We start from the raw sequence: 23374 nt of genomic DNA, 5'->3' as shown, positions 1-23374 counted from the left end.
GTTCCCCTCCGGGTTACTGGTGCTGAGTTGTATTCTAGCACTTCCTACTCCTCTGGAGGAGCGGGTGGTCCCTGTGTGGACTCATTAGGAGGTAGAGGAACAGTTTCCTCTCTCTATTGTTTTTCTTCGAAGACTTGGTTTCGTTTCTCCAATTCTCTTATTCTGAATTCTAGTTCTCTAATCTTTTTTTCTATCTTGCTCAATTAGTCCAGCTAACTGATGTATTAACAATACTCCTATCTTCTTTGCCTCGTTTCTCTTTTCTTTATATATCCACGTTTTCTGCTACTCTAAGGTCTGAGACGTATCCCAGCCATCCTTTTGCATCCTCTTTATTAATGCTTTTTTCTTTGATAAGTACACGTCAATGAGAGGACCTGCAGATCCCCTCATTACTTCATTATCTGCCATTTTGCAGACTTCACTACCCCCCTTTGGAGCCCTACAGTGCCTGACAAAGTGACCCAGTTTTCTACAATTATGGCACGCACCCTTTGGTTTATCTTCTCTACTGTTTGCACGAACGTTTTCCTGTTTTATTTGTAGGTATGGTTTCTCATCTGGTCCATCTCTAATTCCAGATGCCCGTTCCACTAATTCATCATAAGTCTGGGTATTGAGAACTCCCATTTTAAGGATTTTTTGGTGAGCTGCCGACAGCCCGTCATTAAATGCTTGTAAAAAGACTCTATCTGTTCGGGCAGCTTCGGGTACTCCCCACCATTCTTGGTATATTCTAAAGAGTCGCTCCCCAAATTCGGAGGCTCTTTCACCTCTTTGTTGATTAACATTTTAATTTTTTCTTTGACATCAGCCCATTTCTTACCCGAGGCTGAAACCTGTTCAATTAATCCAGCCAATTGATGAACTAAGAGAACTCCAATTTTCTTAGTTTTGTTTTTCTTTTCCTTTTCCAACCATTTTCGTTGTTGGTCTAGTGGATGGTCTAAATCCCATCCCCCTTTTATCATCTGTTTTATGAGTCTGTCCCTCTTAATCATAAATTCATTTATCAGGGACCCAGGGGATCCCCACTGTCTTTGTCCCGCCATAACACTGATAAGTTTATACTCACCACCTGGAGTGACTTATTCTCCCTTCTCGCTCTCCCCCTCCCAGGTCGCTCTTATCAGAGTCCGGTGATACCTGTAAGGGTTGATCAGATCCCTCTGTACCACCGCTTATACTATTTTTTTTTAAGCCGGCTTCTCCTTAGAAGGCCTTTCCTTCTAACTCTTACACATGAAGGCTTTTCTTTCAAACCCCGGCGATCACACAGACAGTCTCTATCTCACTCACGTCAGAACATCACACACTCTTATCACAGATGATTACCCACTGCATTTTGACCCACTCTATTTAGAGTTCGATAATCTATTCCGGTGTCCTGGTCGTGGCCATTCAACCGGACCGTAAACAGATTATCCCGGACGAGCCCCCAATTGTTGTAGGTAAAAAACCTCTGACACTATTAGTGGTTCAAAATGCAGGTTTATTTTCACAATTGTGGGAGAAGTGAGGTTTCTAACAGTGGACCCCCAGCCTTCTCATCGAACACAAGTAAGAACAGAGTTTATATATGTCCCGGGCCCCGCCCTCATTACATTGCAATTCTCTAAGATGTCTGTCATTGTTCATGGTGAGAGTCTTGTTGTTTTAGCAGTATCTTCCTCTGCGTAGTTTGTTTGATCTCCAAGGCCACGATCGTTCGCCATTGCCTTGAAACAATATTACAGGTTTTGCACAAACAAGTTAACTAATCTACATACAGGTTTGTATAATACTTTATATCAGGATAAGATGAATAACGTATGATGAATATATATATATGAATCTATGGTGATTCAAAGACAGAAGGCATACATGCCAACTCCATCGTGTTAAACAAAGGTACATAAAAATGGAGACTGTTTAGCTTATTTCGAGCTGGGTTAATCGCATTTCTTGATAACAAATGGAGACAGAGGAATAGCTGTTCCTTTTATCTGGCACAGACATGAAAAACACCGAACTCTGACAAAAACATGGACTCTGCAGTGTTCTAAACAAAATCACAGAGTTCGGGTCTTACTGCTTAAGTGTGACAAGGGTCATTAACCCATTCCCGACTGCACACCCCTACAGCGGCTAAGGTGGCGGGACGCGATGCTTGGGTCCACCTCCACCACTGTAAATTGATCGGGCAAGCCGATCCCAAAAAGGGGGGAATTGAGGATGGCAGTGAGGAGGATTTTACAGATGATTAGTATGAGAAGCGGTACCGGGTGACATGCTCTTTACTCTGGTTGTTATGCTTGTCGTTATGTTTTTGTCCTCTTCAGGTAGTGGTCAAGTAAGGACGAACCAACATGAAATTGACAAAAATACTCTTAGAGCTCATCAGCTTGATGTTCTGTGCTGTAAGTGCAGGGGAATATGAAATCAGCCAGCCTAATCGGACCCCTGTTCCTGGGAGAGACATCCACAGTCGGAGACGAAGGAGCACCGGGGATAGTGTATTTCAGGTTGAAGGGTTATTAGAGGGACTGGACAATCCATCCCCAATTAAAGGGCAAGAGCACCCTCTGGGAAACTGGTTTGTACAAGCCCATCATACCATCCATGGAGCTTCTGCTATAGCATGCTATCCTTTGCCCAAAGACGTAAATTCTCTGTTCACAATTACTCCCTCTTGGTATCGAGAGGGACGATCCTTCGAATGTGCAGAGCAAGATGCAACTCTCCCGAGGGAGGACCGGATAACTTTCCGGTACGACCCCGCCCGTGCCCCACCCGCAGATTGCTACCATCCTCCTCGTGAGTCCAAGGTTAGGCAGGGGACTAATGACTGGTGGAAAATTTCCCTCTGGTGGGAACAACCTGCCAATGGGACAGCAGTTCCCGAGGATAATCAAAGCTATGAGAACAGCTTTAAAGGGAGGGGTTGGGGATGCTTCACAGTTTATATGTGCTAGGATCACCCCTGCCTGAGCAAGCATTGCCATCAGCATAAATGTGGGTACGAAGCCCAGAGAGATGAGGTAATCTGTAAGTGTTTGAATTCGACCTGCATAGCTTTGGGAAAAGGGGAAAATCTAATTTGTGGCCATATGAATGGCACCCACCTTCATGCTTACGGTAGGGACTTTACGATAGTACAGATTAATGCAGAAGGAAGACGGACGGTACCATCCTGTACAGGTTCCAGATCACTGTTCTTGGGAACCGATGATACCTATCACTGGGTTCGAGCCATCGGGACGTGGCAAAAGTGTTCAGAGACCATGTACACTGAAACAGGGTATTTCTTCTTTTTCAATGGTGCGGCTACCAATTATTTGTCCTACCCTTACCTCCAGGCGGTGGCAATAGGGACCATACTTCCCAGCATGGTTCCTTGTCCAAGCCATTGGGGGCCCTCACGTCATCACCATAGAAGGCCAGAGCGGGAGTTATCGGAGGATTTTTGCGCTGACTACAAGGAAATAACTGCCCTCACTCCTGGTCAGGCTGCTGGCTATGGAGGGGTGGGTTTCTTTTCTTTTGGAGCTGTCCCAGGGCGAATGGCTGCAGATAATCGTAATTACATTGCTTGTGGCCTTACCGCCTTGGGGAACACTACAAGAGGGGCCCTCCGGGTCATCACCGTCCAATTAGAGAAACTCAGGCTGTATGCCCAGCAGAATAGATATGTCTTGGATTACCTGCTGGCTCGACAAGGAGGCATATGTGCCATAGTGAAGGATAACTGCATACTGGGACTAGATAAGGTCACTACTAATCTCACTAATTACCTGAAGCAAATTGACCAGCAACTAGGGTCTATTAGAGAGGGCAAGGGATTGGGGGAATGGGAACTGTCAGGATGGCTTGGTTGGCTAAAGAATGTGGGGTTATATGCCATACTCTTAGTTCTTTGTATAAGTATCGGAATTGGTATTGTAAAGTGTCTCATCACACGGTGATGACCACCTTGGAATCGATAGGATCTCGACCGACTCAACTGATGATGGTCACCACGAGTGAGGAGGAGGACGAGGAATACAAACTCATACTGGACGACGAGCTCCAGGAGGAAGCCCGACCAGAAGTGGAGGCAGAATTGGATGCAGAGGATAAGGGAGATAAAGTAATATTGGACTTGATGAAAATACAATTGTAACCTGAATTGAACAAGCCACGACGATGTTAGTGGTTATCACAGAGTGATAAAAGGGGGGAATGTGGATGTAAATATGCAGAGTGTTGCTCAAATCGCGATGTTTTGGCGCCTGTTCTGGTATTTGAATGTGCAGTTGGTGCGGTCACGTGATGTTTTTGGCGCCGGTTCTGAAGCAGTATTTAAACTGTAAAAAGCGCGGGAACTGGGTTCAGTCTTCTCTGATGGCTGCAGGCTTCGGTAACCCACACCATTACGGAAGGCTGACCCGACATCGTTAAAGGGAATAAAGAAGTTAACTAGTTACCTGGAGTTGAATCGATTTTTGTCGAAACCAAGCCTGATAAGGAGTATTTCAAGATTGACACATTGACCCAAACAGGCATCAGACTATGGCAACTAGGGGAATTTCACAGTAACTTCATTGCAGTGTTAATGTAAGCCTTACTTGTGACTAATAAATAAAATTTAATTTTATCCCTGGACAGACATCAGTGAGGGAGAAACACGAGGGGGTGGGGGGGGGTGGGGGGGGGCGGGGGTGGCAATTCTCTCATCTCATCCTGCTGCGCTAATTTTCTACCTGTTGGACTTTAACCTGGTGTTGTTAAACTTCTTACTAATTTTCTAGCACAGGGGGTGGGGGAATCTCGCGACTGGACTTGCGCGGGAAGACAGGTAAGTAATTTGAATCTTTATTTTAATGTAATTTCATGTTCGGGACTGAATTCTCCAGGCCTATTCGCATCTCCCACCCTTCCAGCGTGTTTCACTCCAGTGGGGATTACACTAGCTCCCCACTTTCAAGGAATTAGTAGCCTGACCCCGCTGAAGTGAAAGGGGGGGCAATCGCTGCCACTCTGCATAGGAATCGCTGGGGGTGGGAGCAGGCCAGTACTCGAGACGGGCTGGTGGGGCGGGGGGGGGGGGGGGGGGGGAATAAAAAAAATTGGACTGCTGAGCAGTGGGGGGAGGGGGGAAATCTGTTGCCAGGGTGGGGGGGCGGTGGTTGGAGGTTGGCCTCTTCAGTGCACAGAGTGTGGGAGATTCTACTGTGAACTCCCACTCAAAAAAACCAGCACGAATTCCTCCAGTTTTCCCACAGATTCATCACTTGGAACGTTTTGGGGGAAATTCCAGCCAGGGTATTAGGCCTGCTGCCTGTATAGAGTCAGTGATTAGTGCTTTGATAGGTGCTTCAGACAATGTCAACAAAGGCACAGAAGATAGTTTATTCAGCAAGGATTGAAGCCTGGCCAATGGCAGAATAATGGCAAGGCAATAGAGTAGTGATGGAGCACAGATTAAAGTACACATTGAGGACCAAATGTCTTAGAGGGGAGAAATTGAAAAGTACCAAGGCTGCGTAATAAAAAGGAGAGGGTTCAGGAGAGAAGGGCTGAAGGGGAGTCAAAAAGGTAAAAAAAAACACAGATAGAATTAATGGGCTCAGATCCAGAGCAGGAGTTCAACTATGTGCATAACCAGATATAAATGGAATTTAGATTACAGAGATTAGAAGAGAGATCCTGTTCTTTAAAAGAGCAGAAGGAGGCTAAAAAGTACAAAGTCAAAAAAATACTGGCTAAAAAATATTTACTTAGAAATATACACTAAAGCTATTCATAATTTTAAATGTTACAAAGGGAGTTAACCATACATGAAAGGGATGAAATTGGTGTGAAACAAGCTTGTAGCCAATTTTACACTGAAATGCAGTCACAACTTTTTCACCTGACCTTTAGACTCAGGCTGGATGAGAAAGGTGTAGTGTGGTGGTATCCCAAGACCTTATGTTGACAGCAACTGAGCCAGAGGTAAGAAAGCCTTTTGTTCCAAAGGAAGAGGGCCTTTGTTATGGCATTAACTGCTGTAAAGCAGTTAGATTTTAAAGTCACGACACTTTTGGAAGCCAGGGGATAAGGTAAGTGTATAAGTGCAGTATTGGTGGGGGATAAAGTGAATTGGGGTAGGCTGGTCAACAGGGGGGGAATGGTCAGACAGAGAGGCCAGTGGAAGGGGTGGTCAGTAGGAGGATGAGGAATTAGTTGGAGATTGTAGGGTAGTCAGGGGGTGGGAAGTTGGGAAAAGGAGTAGTTGGGCTGGGGTGCAGTTGGGGGTGGGGAGAGCAGTCGGGCGGTGGGAGAATCCCAAGGGGGTTCACGAGATAGTCGATTGGGGGCTGGTCAAATAGGAGTTAGTTAGGGGGCATTGTAGGGGTTGTTGGGTTGTTAGCGGAGGGTTGGGGGAGGAGAAGTTGGGGTGGATGCAATGGGTACCCAGAAATGGTTTTAGTACTTCTAACTTTTCATGGATAATTATTGTTGCAAAACAATCTGAACCATCCGAAGTTTGCAATTTAAATCGGTGTTTTGGATGGTTCCCATCGCAGGGCAAGTTTGAACTTAGAACATAGAACATAGAACATTACAGCACAGAACAGGCCCTTCGGCCCACGATGTTGTGCCGACCTTCATCTGAAACCAAGATCAAGCTATCCCACTCCCTACCATCCTGGTGTGCTCCATGTGCCTATCCAATAACCGCTTAAATGTTCCTAAAGTGTCTGACTCCACTATCACTGCAGGCAGTCCATTCCACACCCCAACCACTCTCTGCGTGAAGAACCTACCTCTGATATCCTTCCTATATCTCCCACCATGAACCCTATAGTTATGCCCCCTTGTAATAGCTCCATCCACCCGAGGAAATAGTCTTTGAACGTTCACTCGATCTATCCCCTTCATCATTTTATAAACCTCTATTAAGTCTCCCCTTAATCTCCTCCGCTCCAGAGAGAACAGCCCCAGCTCCCTCAACCTTTCCTCATAAGACCGACACTCCAAACCAGGCAGCATCCTGGTAAATCTCCTCTGCACTCTTTCCAGCGCTTCCACATCCTTCTTATAGTGAGGTGACCAGAACTGCACGCAATATTCCAAATGCTGTCTCACCAAGGTCCTGTACAGTTGCAGCATAACCCCACGGCTCTTAAACTCCAACCCCCTGTTAATAAAAGCTAACACACTATATGCCTTCTTCACAGCTCTATCCACTTGAGTGGCAACCTTTAGAGATCTGTGGATATGGACCCCAAGATCTCTCTGTTCCTCCACAGTCTTCAGAACCCTACGTTTGACCCTGTAATCCACATTTAAATTAGTCCTACCAAAATGAATCACCTCACATTTATCAGGGTTAAACACCATTTGCCATTTTTCAGCCCAGCTTTGCATCCTATCTATGTCTCTTTGCAGTCTACAACACCCCTCCACCTCATCCACTACTCCACCAATCTTGGTGTCATCAGCAAATTTACTGATCCACCCTTCAGCCCCCTCCTCTAAGTCATTAATAAAAATCACAAAGAGCAGAGGACCAAGCACCGATCCCTGCGGCACTCCGCTAGCAACCTGCCTCCAGTCCGAAAATTTTCCATCCACCACCACCCTCTGTCTTCGATCAGATAGCCAGTTACCTATCCAATCGGCCAACTTTCCCTCTATCCCACACCTCCTTACTTTCATCATAAGCCGACCATGGGGGACCTTATCAAACGCCTTACTAAAATCCATGTATATGACATCAACCGCCCTACCTTCATCAACACACCTAGTTACCTCCTCAAAAAATTCTATCAAATTTGTGAGGCACGATTTGCCCTTCACAAATCCGTGCTGACTATCCCGGATTAATCCGCATCTTTCTAAATGGTCGTAAATCCCATCCCTAAGGACCTTTTCCATCAATTTACCAACCACCGAAGTCAGACTAACCGGTCTATAATTACCAGGGTCATTTCTATTCCCTTTCTTAAACAGAGGAACAACATTTGCCACTCTCCAGTCCTCTGGCACCATCCCCGTGGACAGCGAGGACCCAAAGATCAAAGCCAAAGGCTCTGCAATCTCATCCCTCGCCTCCCAAAGAATCCTAGGATACATTTCATCAGGCCCAGGGGACTTATCGACCTTCAGTTTATTCAAAACTGCCAATACATCCTCCCTCCGAACATCTATTTCCTCCAGCCTATTAGCCTGTAACACCTTCTCTTCCTGAAAAACATGGCCCCTCTCCTTGGTGAACACTGAAGAAAAGTATTCATTCATCACCTCGCCTATCTCTACTGATTCCATACACAAGTTCCCACCACTGTCCTTGACCGGCCCTAACCTCACCCTGGTCATTCTTTTATTCCTCACATAAGAGTAAAAAGCCTTGGGGTTTTCCTTGATCCGACCCGCCAAGGACTTCTCATGTCCCCTCCTAGCTCTCCTCAGCCCCTTTTTCAGCTCATTCCTTGCTAACTTGTAACCCTCAATCGAGCCATCTGAACCTTGTTTCCTCATCCCTACATAAGCTTCCCTCTTCCTTTTCACAAGACATTCCACCTCTTTTGTGAACCACGGTTCCCTCACTCGGCCATTTCCTCCCTGCCTGACAGGGACATACCTATCAAGGACACCCAGTATTTGTTCCTTGAAAAAGTTCCACTTTTCATCAGTGCCTTTCCCTGACAGTTTCTGTTCCCATCTTATGCCCCCTAATTCTTGCCTAATCGCATCATAATTACCTCTCCCCCAATTGTAAGCCTTGCCCTGCCGTCCGGCCTTATCCCTCTCCATTGCAATAACAAAAGACAATTGCTGTGCAAACCTTACATGGGACCTCCAGGAGAATGGGGATGGAATCTGCTTGCACATCTGTGGGGTATCTCCCTATATACACTGCTCAGAGGTTACGGGCCACATAGTTTTCCAAGAACTACACACAAAAAGATGTGGAGCAGGTTGTTTACAAACAGTTGTTTTAAAGTCAGTGAACTGAATAACCATAAGATTGAAATGAACAAGCCCTCGAATGTGAAGCAAGAAGTGCGAAAGATGAGTGACAGCTTGAGGAATTAGATGAACCCAGCTGAAAAGAAGGATGGCCATAAACATAATAAAGACAAAGAATAACTGAGAGATGGAACAAAAATCAGATCAGTGAAGAGAAAAATAAACACAGATAAGAATAAAACTAATAGAAAGATCATCTAGTAATAAAACAAGAAAGGATAAATATCAGGGCTCAATCCTCCCAAAGCCGAATTTTACTGAACACATATCAGGATTCCATGTGGACTTTGGACATACTGGCCTCCATGCCCACATTGTGGACATGCACTTCCCTCGTGTGAAATTCTGAAACTTACGTTTAAGAGACAAGAATCATTAAAAGAACTAAAGTGGGAGAAAAAAGGGACATAAAGATAATATGAAGAAATGTAGTAAATTTTGTGCGTGAGCACTTCTGACACAGAAGCACATTCAACATGAGAACGAAGCAGACAATCATGTGCTTAAGTAGCCATTTTTAATCACTAGAATTAGATTTGTGACAAAAAGCACAAGAACACAAGAATAAGGAGCAGGAGTAAACGATTCAGCTCCTTAAGCCTGCTCTGCCATTCGATAAAATCATAACTGATCTGGTTGTGGCCTCAACTCCACTTTCCTGTCTGTAACCCTTGATTCCCTTGTCAACCAAAAATATATCAACCTCAATGACCCAATCTTCACTGCTATCTGGGGAAGGAAATTACACAGACTAATGGCCCACTGAGAGAAAATAAAGGGGGCGATTTTCCCATCGTGATCTGCAAATTTTCTGGCGGGTCGGGTCGGGAGATGAAAGTGTCGGCTATTTTGCAGGATTCGCGCATGCGTTCCCGACGCATGCACATCTCCCAGAGCTGGAGAACAGTCGCAGTCGGGACCGCGCTGGAAACCGGCGGGAAGTAGGTAAATGATTAAAATCTTTTAAAAATCTATTTTAAATATGATTATCGGGCCCAGCACGGAACTTGCCAGGCCTGATAGCATCTCCCACCCCGCCAGGAGTATTTCACTCTGGCGGGGTTTAGAGTAGCTCCCCACATTCAGCGAACTAGCTGCAGATCCCGCCAGAGTGGCAGGGGGGGCAATCAGGGCCCTGCGGGAGGGGTCAGGCAGCAGGGAAGTAATGCCCCCTGGGCATCAGGCAGTGCCAAGGGGGTGGGGCCTAGGGGGTATTCGGTGGGGGGTGCCACTGTCACTCTGCAGACAGAATTGGTCGGGACTGGAGGGAGGCCAGCGATTGGGGTGGGCTGGGTGGGGGGGGCGGGGGAGGGGGTGAGTCTGTCTCCCATTGGGAGTGTCTGCCTCTGCCGGGGGGGGCGGTCAGCGACAGGAGGAGTGGGGAGTTCTGTCAGGATGAGGGGGTTGGGGAAATCGCCACTGCTGGATGCGGGGGGCTGGACATCAGGGCGCTTCGGAATGGTGTGGGGGGCAGGGGGAAGGGGTTGGCCTGGGAATGCTTGTGGGGGCCATGATCCGGCCGTGGACAGGGCTGGAGGGGCAGCACTGCGGAGGTCCCGGGCTGGCTAGTGAGTGAGCTGGTTGTCAAACGGGGAGACTGACAGATTGGGACCACTGCGCATGCGCAGAGTTCCAGGGTTGTCAGCCTCTGGCGTGAATAGGCCCTGTCCCCCTGGCTTTTTAATGATATTCACGATTGTGACCTCTGCAGTGCACAGAGAGGGGAGATTCAGGTCTGAAGTTACACCGAAAAAATAGTCGTGATCGAGACCAGTTTTCTCGGCAAATCAGCACTTTTGGGAGAAGCGCCCCCAAAATTTCCTTCTCTCAGTCTTAATGGGATACACCTAATTTTTAACCTGTTTCCTCGAGTTCTAGACACCCCACGAGATTAAACATCCTCTCGGCATCCACTCTGTCAAGTCTCCCCCGGATCCTATATATTTCAACAAGGTCACCACTCATTCTTCTAAATTCCAATTAGTGTAGGCCTAGTCTGCTGAACTTTTCTCACAAGATAACTCGTGCATCTCAGAAATCAGTCACGTGAACCTCCTCTGAACTGCTTCTAATGCAATTATATCCTTTCTTAAGTCAGGAGACCAAAACTGTACAAAGTATCCCAGATGCAGTAAAGTTAAGGTCTCATAAAACTGTAGCGTAACTTCCCTGCTTTTATACTCAATTCCTCTTGCAATAAACACCAACATTTAATTCTCCTTGTTTTATCTACATTCCTTTCTTTTGTGATTCACGTCCGAGGTCACACATATCCCTCTGTACTATCGAGTCCTGCAATCTCTCTCCATTCAAATAATATCCTGCTTTTCTATTCTTCCTGTCAAAGTGGACAGGTTCACATTTTTCCACATTATAATCTCATCCACAAAATCTTTGTCCACTTAATCTATCTAAACCCTTCTGTCGACTTTCATCCTCTTGACAACTTATTTTCCTTCCATACCTTTCTGTCATTAGCAAATTTAGCTACTATACATTCAGTCCCTTCATCCAAGTTATTGATATAGATTGTAAATAGTTGAGCACTCAACCCTATGGCACTCCACTGGTAACAGCTTGCTAACTTGTTTCTTCATAGAACGCAGTTCACCAGGCAAGCATTATGGAGTTGTGCTGCATGTTGAAATCTGACCCTCAATCAAACATTGCCACAGGCACATCACTAACAGCAATTTTGCCAATAACTCTTTGTACTTTAGATTCACTACAAGGTGCATGAGGACATCAATCAACAGCTCACAAATGGAGAAATGTCATTTTTGCCATTTCTCAAGGATAAATGGCAACAATAGAAGACCCTGCACATTTTCAAAATAGCAGAATTTTTTCAAGGTGCAACAATATGACCCCAAGAGACTCTGTACCTTATAGTTGCAGATCCACAAATTGCAGGAGCTATCATTCCATAATATAGTGCTCAGCTGTGGCCAGTATATGATCATACAGGTCAACACCAACTTCCCAGGCAGTAATAAAGATAAATTTATTTTAAAAAACATGCACCTTAATTAATTAACCCGTACAAAAAACTACAAGTTTCACTGTTACAAAACCAAAGCTACTCTCTTGAACTCTTGTTTATGAAAAATCTATGACAGTCATGAGTAACTTCAGGGTACATATAAGGTAGAATTAAATGCCAAAATTATTACTGCACACATCATAATCATGGTGAAACCAAAGTTAAGCAGTGCTCTTAGCCTCTTTTAAGGAAGCAGTGCTCTTGGTAGATTGACAAATTGAAAGCCCACAAATTAGTCCAAAATCTACAATAACATTGTAATCTGAAATATATTGCTCAGTTTTGCCATCCAATGAGGCATTATAATTATGGGAGACCTGTGAAGAACATGACTAACCATACTAAGAAGATCATGAGAAGATTCAAAACATTTTGTTGAAGTAAAATACTCCTAATATTAGGGTATGAGATCAGAAACACCAAGGTATATTATAAGGTTAGACTAGACCCCAACCATTTGCTATTTTGGCATTAATGTGAGGATATGATGTTTCATTCCAGGTGTGATTCTACTGACACATTAGGAAGCTTTTATCAAAACAACCTTTATTTAACAATATAGTTTAACAATACAAATGAATTAGCTTAACTTTTACCAATTGAATTTTACTTAAACATGACAAGATACAGTTCTTAACTGCTAACTATCTCTATTAGCTCCAATTCAAGCAATATTCCTCTTATAGACTTAAACTCCTCTTCAAAATCAGTTGACAAACATTATAGGCTTACATGCTTGTACTTGTTAACAATTTTAGAGCCTTTTGTACACCTCTGAAGAAAGTGATAGAAAGACGTCAGCCTCAAACAGCAACCTCCTGAGAGACAGAAACATCTCTTGCTTCTTTCAGAACCTGGCAGGAACCTTTTGCTTTCACCTGTATGGTTAGTTCCTCCCATTAGCACATGACTGTCTCTGTCAATCAACCTAATCAAAACTCTACTCTAAAACTCCATGGGAAAAATCAAAGAAACAAAAATCCATGAACTCTTATGAAAACAATCACATCTCTAGTTAAAGTCAATCATTAGCTTGCATTCTCAGCATGTGATCTGCCTGTTTTGCAGACAAATCGGCACCATATAAAACAGAGCTGAATTTTAAACATGCCCCTCACAAGAATCATGATATAAATACATTTCTTAAAGGCACAGTATCATCACACTGAAGGCACATTTTTCATAATCCAGACCATTAACAAAACAACCAAACCACATAATGCATCAATAGTTCTCTCAAGATTTTCATGATACCTTGATTAAATACATGTTCGCCAACATGTATAGACAGGTTGAGCACAATTACTGGTTCTTCCCCTATTCGACTGTGGAGCTCTTTTTAAATAAAAGCAGTGAAATACAAACATACAAAGCAGGTGTAGAAGTAGGCCATTTGGCCCCTTGAGCCTATTCATCATCCAGCAAGACCTTGGCTGATTTAATTTTAACTCAACTTTGCATTCATGCCTACCCAATAACCTTTCACCCCTTGCATACCAGGAATCTATTTTCTCTGCCTTAAAGATGTACAAAGACTCTGCCTCAATCACTCTTTGAAGGAGAGATAGCAAAGTCTCACAACCACGTAAAAGAAAAAATGTTTTCCTCATCTCTGTCTTAAATAGATTACCTCTAATATCCCCTATTTATAGATTCACCCACAAGAGGAAACATCTTTTCCACATCCACCCTGTCAAGATCCCTCAGAATCTTATATGTTTCAATCAAGTTGCCTGTTACCCTTCTAAACTCATAAGACAATGTGTCCATTCCAGGTATTAGTCTCGTAAATCTTCTCTGAACTACTTTCAATGCATTTACACATTTCCTTAATTAGGACCAATACTGTACACAGTCCAGTACTCCAGATGTGGTCTCACCAATAGCTGAAGCATAACCTCCCTACTCTTGTATTCAGTACCCCTTGCAATAAACAATAACATTCCATTAGCCTTCCTAATTAGTTGCTGCATACTAACCTTTTGTGATTCTGGCACCACTTCCTCAGTGATTGTAATTTTCTTGAGTCCCAATTCCTGACTTGCAACCATTTCTGGGATGTTACTTTTGTCCGCTATGGTGAAGACCAATGCAAAATACCTGTTCAATTTATCTGCCATCTCCTTATTTTCTATTATTAACTGCGGAGACTCTCATGCTAAAGGACCAGCACTCACTTAGTTAACTTTTTTTTTCTTTGAATTATCTATAGAAACTCTTAGTTTCTGTCTTTATATTTAAAGGGAGCTTTTTCGTGTGCTCTAATTTTTCTGTTTATTAATATTTTAGTCATTCTTTGCTTTTTTATATATTTTACCCAAACTGCCACCTACCTTTGTGCGATTATATGCATTTTAAGTTTGATATTATCTCTAACTTTTTTAGTTGACCACGGATGGTAGGTTATTTTTCTCTGTGTAAGCCTCGTCCCGCCCAGTCATAAGAGTTTTCCTGTCAATCAGCCTAATCAAGCTCCACTCTGAAAAACCCCAGGAGGAAACACTCAAATAATAGCACTGCATTAGCCCAGATTAAAACAAATATTCCAGCAATTAGGCTCCTTGGAATTTCTCCTACTCATTGGAATATATCCATTCTGTGTATTCCAAAATATCCCCTTAAATATCTGCCACTGCATCTTCATTGGCCTAGCCCTTAACCTAAATTACCAGTTCATTTTTGCCAGCTTTCATGCCCTCATAATTGCCCTTATTTAAGTTTAAAATACAAATATCTGTTCCACTCTTCTCTTCCCTCAAATTGAATGTAAAATTCAATCATATTATGATCACTGCTCCCTGTTCTGATGATACTGTGCCTTCAAGAAAACTATTTGATTCATGTTTCTTGAGCAGGATATTTTGAGGAGCCAGTTCCATTTACCAGTGCCATTTTGTCTATAACTGGCAGCCGACATGTTGATGCTGCAGGAGCCTAATTGCTGGAATATTTGTTTTAATCTGGGCTAATGCAGTGCTGTTATTTTAGTGTTTCTCCCTGGGGTTTTTCAGAGTGGAGCTTGATTAGGCTGATTGACAGGAAAACGTATATGACTGGCTTACAGAGAGAAATAACCTCAGTTGCTGCTTGAGATTTTTAAGAGAGAAGTAGCTCTCTGTTTGTCTCTGTCTCTCTCTGGAGATTGGAGACTGGGACCTTCCAGAAAATGGAACAGTTCTGCTGTTTGAAGGTAGATCTTTCTCTGGAGGCTGCTCTATGGGAGTCAGAACACAGATCTCTTTCTGTATCTCTGTCCAAAGGGGTTAAAAGGCTGAAAACGTCACACCCATGTGAGTAAATCTGTTTTTGTGCTAATTGATTCTGAAGTATGTCTACGGGGATATTGCTTAAATTGGAACTACAGAGATAGTTAAGATTTATACCTTGTCATATTTAAGCATTTCAATGAGTAAAAGTTATGCTAATTCTTGTTGTTATATTTTAGCTGTGTTATTAAAATAAAGTTGATTTTAATAAAAGCTTCCTAGTGGGTTAATAAAATTACACCTGGAGCAAAATGCCTTATGCTCGCACTAATGCCAAAATCAAAAAAAGTCTAGGCTAACTTCATAATGTACCTTGCAGTTTCTGATCTGGTCCCGAACACTAGGGACACCTTCACTAATGAGGTCATTAATTAATCGTATCTCATGGCATAATATTTGATCCAGTATAATTTGATCCCTGGTTGGCTCTAGAATGCGCTGGTCTGAAAAATCATCCCACATTCTATGAATTTGTCATCTACACTATCTTTGCCCATCTGATTTTTCTCGTCTATGTGTAGATTTAAATCACCCATGATAATCGCTGTGCCTTTCTGACAATCGCCCATGATTTCTTCTTTGATATCCCATCATACCCTGTGGCTAATCCATCTGCTAACCCTTCCAACATGCCAATAGCAGGTGGTAAGAGGAGATATTCATGATCAGCTATTACCACCAATATGCCTTGTTAGCATTTTATTATACAGCAGAATTTCATATAACATAGCTGAAGATCATGTTCACGGAAAAATAACACCATTTTACCTGTTATATAATGGCCCAGGCCATTCAAAAAGCTATTGCACTGTGTACTGCTGACCCTGCTGTCAGCATGTTTACTGACACTTTCCTTTTGGGAAGACATTGGCCAGAAGGGGTGGTGATTGTTGCACATCACAATTATCCTGGTAGCCATTGAAAGGGAGCTTTGGAATGTTTTTCCTCACCAGTTCACCTGGTGTACCCAATCCTGACTTTGGCTGCAGAATGGGCTTCATCCCTTTCCTTGGCGTGAAGTCAGCCATTTCCTTCTTTGCTGTGATTTGAAATGGATTGACATCTTTCTGTTGTATTTCCCTTTGTGTAATACATTTGGTATTATCCGTATACATTTGTGTGTGGCTGGTCAGAGCACAGTGCACTTGCAGCCTGCGGCTCTTGACCTTTACTGAGCCACAAGTAATCAATTAATCAGTTGGATTCTTTCAGATAGGTGTCAGAATGTGTGTACTTTATAAATATCCTGGTTTCCCTTGGAAAACTCAGTCTTGTTATGCAATCGTCACCTGTGAAACTTTCACAACAAATAGTGTCTACCTCTGGAGTGGGGCTTTTTAGGCATGAAGAAGTGGATTTAAGGACTTCATTTATATTCCTTTGTCCTTCATTTGTTTGGTAGTTCGCTGGCACGGAGTGACCAAAACATGACATTCTAGGCCACTTGTCCGGCACATTAAATCCCAACTGAACTGCCTATCTTTCAGATCCACGGCTACTTTTATCTTCTCCAACGCAAAGAGATGTCCCAAATCAGTGTTCTGCTTGTACCACAATAGACCCAGTCATCCAGAACAATTATTTCAGAACCTACTTAATTGTTTGCGTCCTTCTTTAAAAAGCAAGTTGTTTTCTTTGTTTGAATGTTACTCTGACTAAATCACATCAGTATTCCTCCAGCACTTCTTCAGGGATGGCAGACTTTTGAGTGTGCACCAATCTCTCTAGTCTAACCGAACCCAGTACAGTTAAATGCAATCGCAGTTAATCCAGGCAATTAAATTGGAAACGACACAACCCTGGACAGCACTTCTGTATTTTTTTTGTTCTCCTCCTCCTATGGTCTGTATCTGCCTTGCGCTTTCTCTTCAGGGGTCGCATGTTCTCCATCCACCACGGGCGGCACAATGTACGCGAACCCAACTCCTCCCCGCGATGTCTCCACGCGAGCAACTGTCAGCGGCGCGAGGACACTGTGGGGGAGGAGGGGGCGCGCGAAGACCCGGGGGGGGGGGGGCCGCTGAGAGGAGGGGTGCGCGCAACGACACTGGGGGCGGAGGGGGTGCGCCCGACGACACTGCGGGGGAGTCCGCGCGAGAGGAGAGCGAGGCGTTGTGTGCGCGCGTGCTGGCGGGGCCGCGCAGTAGCGGCGCCTCCTCCTCACTTGGGACCGAGCTGATGGGAAGCGGGGTCGTGTGGTGGTGAGTGTCTGTCAGCAGTTACAATCCCCGAGGGAGAGGGAAGAGAAACTCGGTGCCTGGTTGTTGCTGCCATTATTATTGCCGCTGTTTTCAAGCTGTTACTTTGACCGGTTGTATTGAGGGCGGTGCACGGAAAAGTTAGATTGTTTTAACGGTTGAAAATGCCACATCGCCTTTCCCAAGCGGTTCCTGATGGAGAGCAAGCGGGGAGAGTGCAGGCGGGGCAGAAGAGGGAGATTCACTGTCTCTCAACTCAGCTTTACTATGGGATCGTACTGTGCCTTGGGGGGGAGGGGGCGTAGTGCGTTGCCCAGCAACCCTGCCTTTCATTGGGAACCGAAAGTAACGGATGGGTTTGCATCACTTATTTATTCTCATGGTTCAGATGTTTCGCAAGAGTTCAGTCCCCAGCACAAAGTTACGATCTTGCTGGTTTCAATAACAAATGAAATCTACATGTTGTTTTGCTCTGTTTTGAACAAACATTCGTATCTCCTTTGCGGAAATCGGAATGCACGTGTGTGTGGGGCGGGGATTGCAATCAATGGCACAAATATGTGTATTTACACAACATACGTGGCTGGATTTTCAAACAAAAGCAAAATAATGTGGTGACACCAGCTGAATAAAGGAACAATTAACAGGCACAACTAGTGCAAATATTGCCGAATGCAATGAATGCTTTTGGTAACAAATTGAAAGTTGCTGATCAGCAATCTCCTCTTTCCACATTTACGTTCGCCCGTCAAAACATTACTGAAGTAATTTTCTTTTACAAAAAAGGTTTATAAAGTTTGTAAACATTTACAGTTATTCCACAGCAATATTTTCAATATATTCAATAAATTATTGATTTTTACATTAGCATTAATCTTGGAGGCGGTGTTCTGGGTGCAACAGTTAGTGTACGTAACCTGGAGCTTCTAGCTCAGGAGGTTTGAGTCCCATTTCAGGATTTGATGGTCACCGTATGTGTTCATAACATGGCCAAACAGGTTGAGTATTAACCACAAATCCTTCCAACAGGTCTGTGGCAGGCAGTAAGAGTGGTTAGCCATGCTTGATACAGAGTAGTGCCCTCAAGTTATATATGTTCCAGAGAAACACTCTAAACATGTGCTTTGTCTGCCTCATGCATTACTAGTTGTAGAAAGCTGAAGATTAATTAATGTTTTAATATATATGTTAAATGAATTTGTAATTTAAATGGATTATAGTAGAATATTATGGCTTATTTTAATTCAGTAAAACATTGATTATTCTCATCTATAGAAACTCCGAAACAAATAAATTGCAGTATCCCTGTCAACATGTGAACTGATAATCTGCAGAAATTGTATTGGGATGCATATAAAAATAGTTGTTTTATGTTGGTGAAATAAATTCTTAGATGCTGTTGGGATTGCTACAAGCCATTAGGTCTTGCTGAAGATTTTACTTTTGTTCTGTCCTTTTTATATTAATCAACTTTACATTGTGCTACACTTGATGGCCTCCATGAGAATAATGGGTCTGTAATGACCTCAGTACCCTGATGTAATCTTGGAAAATACAGCCAGATTTCCTGCACTTAATGACATATTACATTTTGCTGGTAATGGTGCATGTGGACCTCAATTCTCTGAAGTACCCTGACATCAAACAGCCACCCAATACACAATGCCGATGCTCCCCCATGAAGAATGGTTACTTGAGTGAGACATTGACGGATGGTCACTTGTGCTGTCTTGTATAATAGACAGTGACATAACTGAACAGTTTGTATAATGTATGGTTTGTTGGCAAGCATAGTGTTATATAATGGAAAATGATGTTATGGTTATGGATAGTTCAGAAGGTTGATTGCAATCATCTATAAATATGCTTGTTTTATAAAGTCTATAATCTTGTTGGTAATTGATATAATGCAGAATGATTGACTCATTGAATCTTATTAAACAGGTGTTCTAGTCCAATAAGTCTACTCCAGTATTTTTCCCACATGTTATCCAGGGGAACTGTTAAATGTTGTTATCAGAGTATATTGAATACTATCAGTTGAGGTATTACTGACTTCTGTGGTGGATTAATTTTCATTTGTAATGTGGGACACACATGTAGTGCAGATTTCCAAAGCTAAAGTATATTCATGATTGATTGAAAGCAAAATAAAAAGCACCACAAAAATGCTGATTTTTTAAAAAACTGCATTTTAAATTTAAAGTTCAGTACAAACATGAACACAGCTTAAGGCTCGTGATTTAGAGTACTATGCAAAAAAGGTTTCTATTGTTTTTCTATCCTAAATCACTAACTTTGTTTGATTTTATTTCTCTGCCATGTCGTTTTGGAACCATTAACTATTTGAAACATTCTGTTACTATGAATCCTGCCCTTGACATAATTTTTAAAAATATCTATCAAATTGTGTTATAATCCAGAAAGCCAGGTCGTGACGGTCAGAACTAGAGTCAATATTTACACTTTCATAAACATTTATTTACAAAGTGCCATGATATCATTGATCTTTGTGTCCCTGGGTGCTACATTAGCAGTCTGTGAGACATTTAAGGTACAGGATGTCCTAATGCTTGTTGCATTGTTTCCTGTCTAACAAGGATGAGGCCCTCTTGGAGTGTTTTGATAGATCACCAGGTCATTTCAGGGATCAGTGAACATCTTTTCTTGATGCAGTCAGTTTGAGGGAGTCTGCCATCAACAAATGTAATAAAGACAAAATGGATATACAGAGGTCCAAGTTAAGTTAAAGAAAGAGCTACAAGAAACAGACTTGAAATAAAGAGGGCCAATGGGGAAAGGGTACTTCTTTGGAGCAGTGTTATTCTGCTTAGCACAGCCATAGATCTGAAAGTGTGCTTGTAAGCTAGTGGTTGACTGCACTTGGAAATTTAGGGAGAAGGAATCCCAGAAGGGATTCTGTGATTCTATAGTTATTGGTCCCTAACTGGATCTCCCTCCATGTCCTGTTTCTGACCAAGGATCATAGGAGACAAATGTGCATCTCCTAACCCAGTTTCAGTTTGATAATTTTTACAGAAACACTAGTGAATCCCCAGTTATTGAGCACCATTTGTACACACCTGTGCCATTAGACAAGCTGTCCCAATACAGCTACAACACTGCATCTACCTGAAAATTGCCCAGGTATGTGCTGTTCAGAAAGAGCATGACAAATCCAATCCAGCCAGTCGCCACCCCTTAGTCTATTCTTAATCATCAGCAAAGTAGTGGAAGATATCATCCGTAGTTCTATCAAGCAACACTTACTCAGCAATACCTGCTTACTGACACTCAGTTTGGGTTCCGCTAGGGCCACTCAGCTCCTGAATTCTTTGCAGCATTGATCCAAATACAGACAAAAGAACTGAACTCAAGGAATGAAGTGAGAATGTCTGTCTTAGTGTGGCATCAAGAACTGCTAGCAATCAATGGCAAGAGGGAGGTGGACAGGTTGGGGAGGGGCAGAGAGACTCTCCATTGGTTGGTGGCACATCTTGCACAAAGGAACATGGTTGTGGTTGTTAGAGGTCAGTCATCACAGTCCCAGGAATCACTGCAAGAGTTCCTCAGAGTAATGTTCATAGAAACTAGAAGCAGGAGTAGGCCTTTGAGCCTGTTCCGCTATTCATTTTGATCATGGCTGATCATCAAATTCAATATCCTGATTTCCCCCCCCCCCCCCCACTTTCCTCCCATCTCCATTGATCCCTTTAGTCCCAAAAACTATAACTAATTTCTTCTTGAAATCAGACAATGTTTTGGCCTCAACTATGTTCTGTAGTTGTGAATTCCACACATTCACCACCCTCTAGTTGAAGACATTTCTCCTCACCTCAATTTTAAAAGATTTACCCCTTTATCCTCAAAATATGACCCTTAGTTCTGGACTCCCCCATCATTGGAAACATTCTTTCTGAATCTACCCTATCTAACTAACCCTGTTCGAATTTTATAAGTTTCTATGAGATCCCCCTCACTCTTCTAAACTCCAGTGGATATAATCCTAACTGACTTAGTTTCTCCTCATATGACAGACCTGCCATCCCAGAAATCAGCCTGGTAAACCTTTGCTGTACTCTATAGCAAGGACATCCTTCCTCAGATATAGATACCAAAACTTCACACAATACTCCAGGTGTGGCCTCACTAATGCCCAATACAATTGCAGCAAAAGATCCCTATCCCTATACTCAAATCCTCTCACTATGAAAGCCAACATACCATTTGCCGCCTTTACTGCCTGCTGTTCCTGTACGCTTACTTTCAGTGACTGATGCACGAGGACACCAAGATCTTGCTGAGTATAAACCTCTCTCAATTTACACCCGTTCAAGTAATAATCTGTCTTCCTATTATTGCTACCAAAGTGGATAACCTCACATTTGTCCACATTATATTGCATTTACCATGCCGATGCCCACACATTCACCCTGTCCAAATCACGCTGAAGCATCTCTACATCCTCCTCACAGCTCCCCCTCCCACCCAACTTTGTATTGTTTGCTAATTTGGAGATAATACATTCAGTTCCCTCTTCCAAATCATTAATATATAATGTGAACAGTTGGAGTCCTAGCATAGATCCTTGCGGAACCCCACTAGTTACTGACAATCAGAAAAAGACCCATTTATGCCAACTCTTTGCTTCCTATCTGCTAACCAGCTTTCTACCATCTCAAGACATTGCCTGCAATCTCATGTGCTTTAACTTTATATAATAGTCTGTTATGTGAGACCTTGTGGAAAGCCTTCTGAAAGTCTAAATAAACCACATCCACTGGTTCTCCTTGGTCAACTCTACTAGTTGTGTCCTCAAAAAATTCTAATAGACTTGTCAAGCATGATTTCCTTTTTGTAAATCCATGCTGACTTTGTCTGATTATACAATGCCGAGTTATGAAATCCTCCGATAGATTCTAGCAACCTCCCCAGTACCAACGTTAGGCTCACTGGTCTATTGTTCCCTGTTTTCTCTTTATCTCCCTTTTTGAATAGCAGGCTTACATTAGCTACCCTCCAGCCTGTAGGAACTATTCCCGAGTCCAAAGAATTTTGGAAAATAACCACCAATGGATCTACTATTTCCAGGGCCACTTCCTTAAATACTCTGGGATGAAGATTATCAGGACCTGGAGATTTATCCACCTTCAATCCATCAATTTGCCCAAAACCATTTCTCTACTAATGCTGATTTCCTTCAGCTCCTCACTAAAACATGTTTCTCTCTGCACTTCTGATACATTATTCATGTCTTCCTTTGTGAAGATTGAATCAAAGTACAAATTTAATTCCTCTGCCTTTTCTTTATTTCCTGTTATAAATTATGCCATTTCTGACTGAGGGACCTACATTCATTTTTATCAATTTTTTTCTCTTTACATATCTATAGAAACTTTTAGTCAGTTTTTATGTCCCCCGTTAGCTTTCAGACTCTATTTTTCCCTTCTTATTTAATCCTCCTTTGCTGAATTTTAAACTGTTCCCAATCCTCAGGCCTATTGCTTTTTCTTGCCGATTTGTATGCTTCTCCCTTGAATCTGGTATTATCTCTAATTTTCCGTGTACTCGATGATATGGCCACAATTCCCTTACCACTCTTGCGCCCAACAGGAATAAACAACTTCTGGAGTTCAGCTATTCATTCTTTAAATGACTACCATTGCCTGTCCACACTCTTTCCTTTCAGTAATGTTTCCCAGCCCATCATAGCCAATTCATGCCTCATACCATCATAGTTACCTTTATTGAGATTCGGGACCCTGGTCTCCGAATCAACTACATCATTATCCACCTTGACAAAGGATTCTGCCATATTATGGTCACTCATCTCCAAGGGTTCATAGATCATAGAATCCTACAGTGCAGAAGGAGGCTATTCGGCCCAC

General features: G+C 42.9%; 1 protein-coding gene across 1 annotated transcript in view; it reads left to right on the top strand.

The window, feature by feature from the left end:
* The first annotated feature begins 17385 nt into the window (after positions 1 to 17385).
* Positions 17386 to 23374, top strand: part of LOC144484093 (cholinesterase-like) — a 49235-nt gene continuing 43246 nt past the window's right edge. Inside the window, exon 1 of the mRNA XM_078202635.1 lies at positions 17386 to 17489. The gene's annotated coding sequence lies outside the window, so the exon portion shown is untranslated. The remainder of the gene's footprint in view (positions 17490 to 23374) is intronic.

Source organism: Mustelus asterias, chromosome 3 (assembly GCF_964213995.1).
Source record: "Mustelus asterias chromosome 3, sMusAst1.hap1.1, whole genome shotgun sequence".
Taxonomy (NCBI): domain Eukaryota; kingdom Metazoa; phylum Chordata; class Chondrichthyes; order Carcharhiniformes; family Triakidae; genus Mustelus; species Mustelus asterias.
Note: the sequence above shows the minus strand (reverse complement) of the source record. Positions and strands in the feature narration are given on the sequence as shown.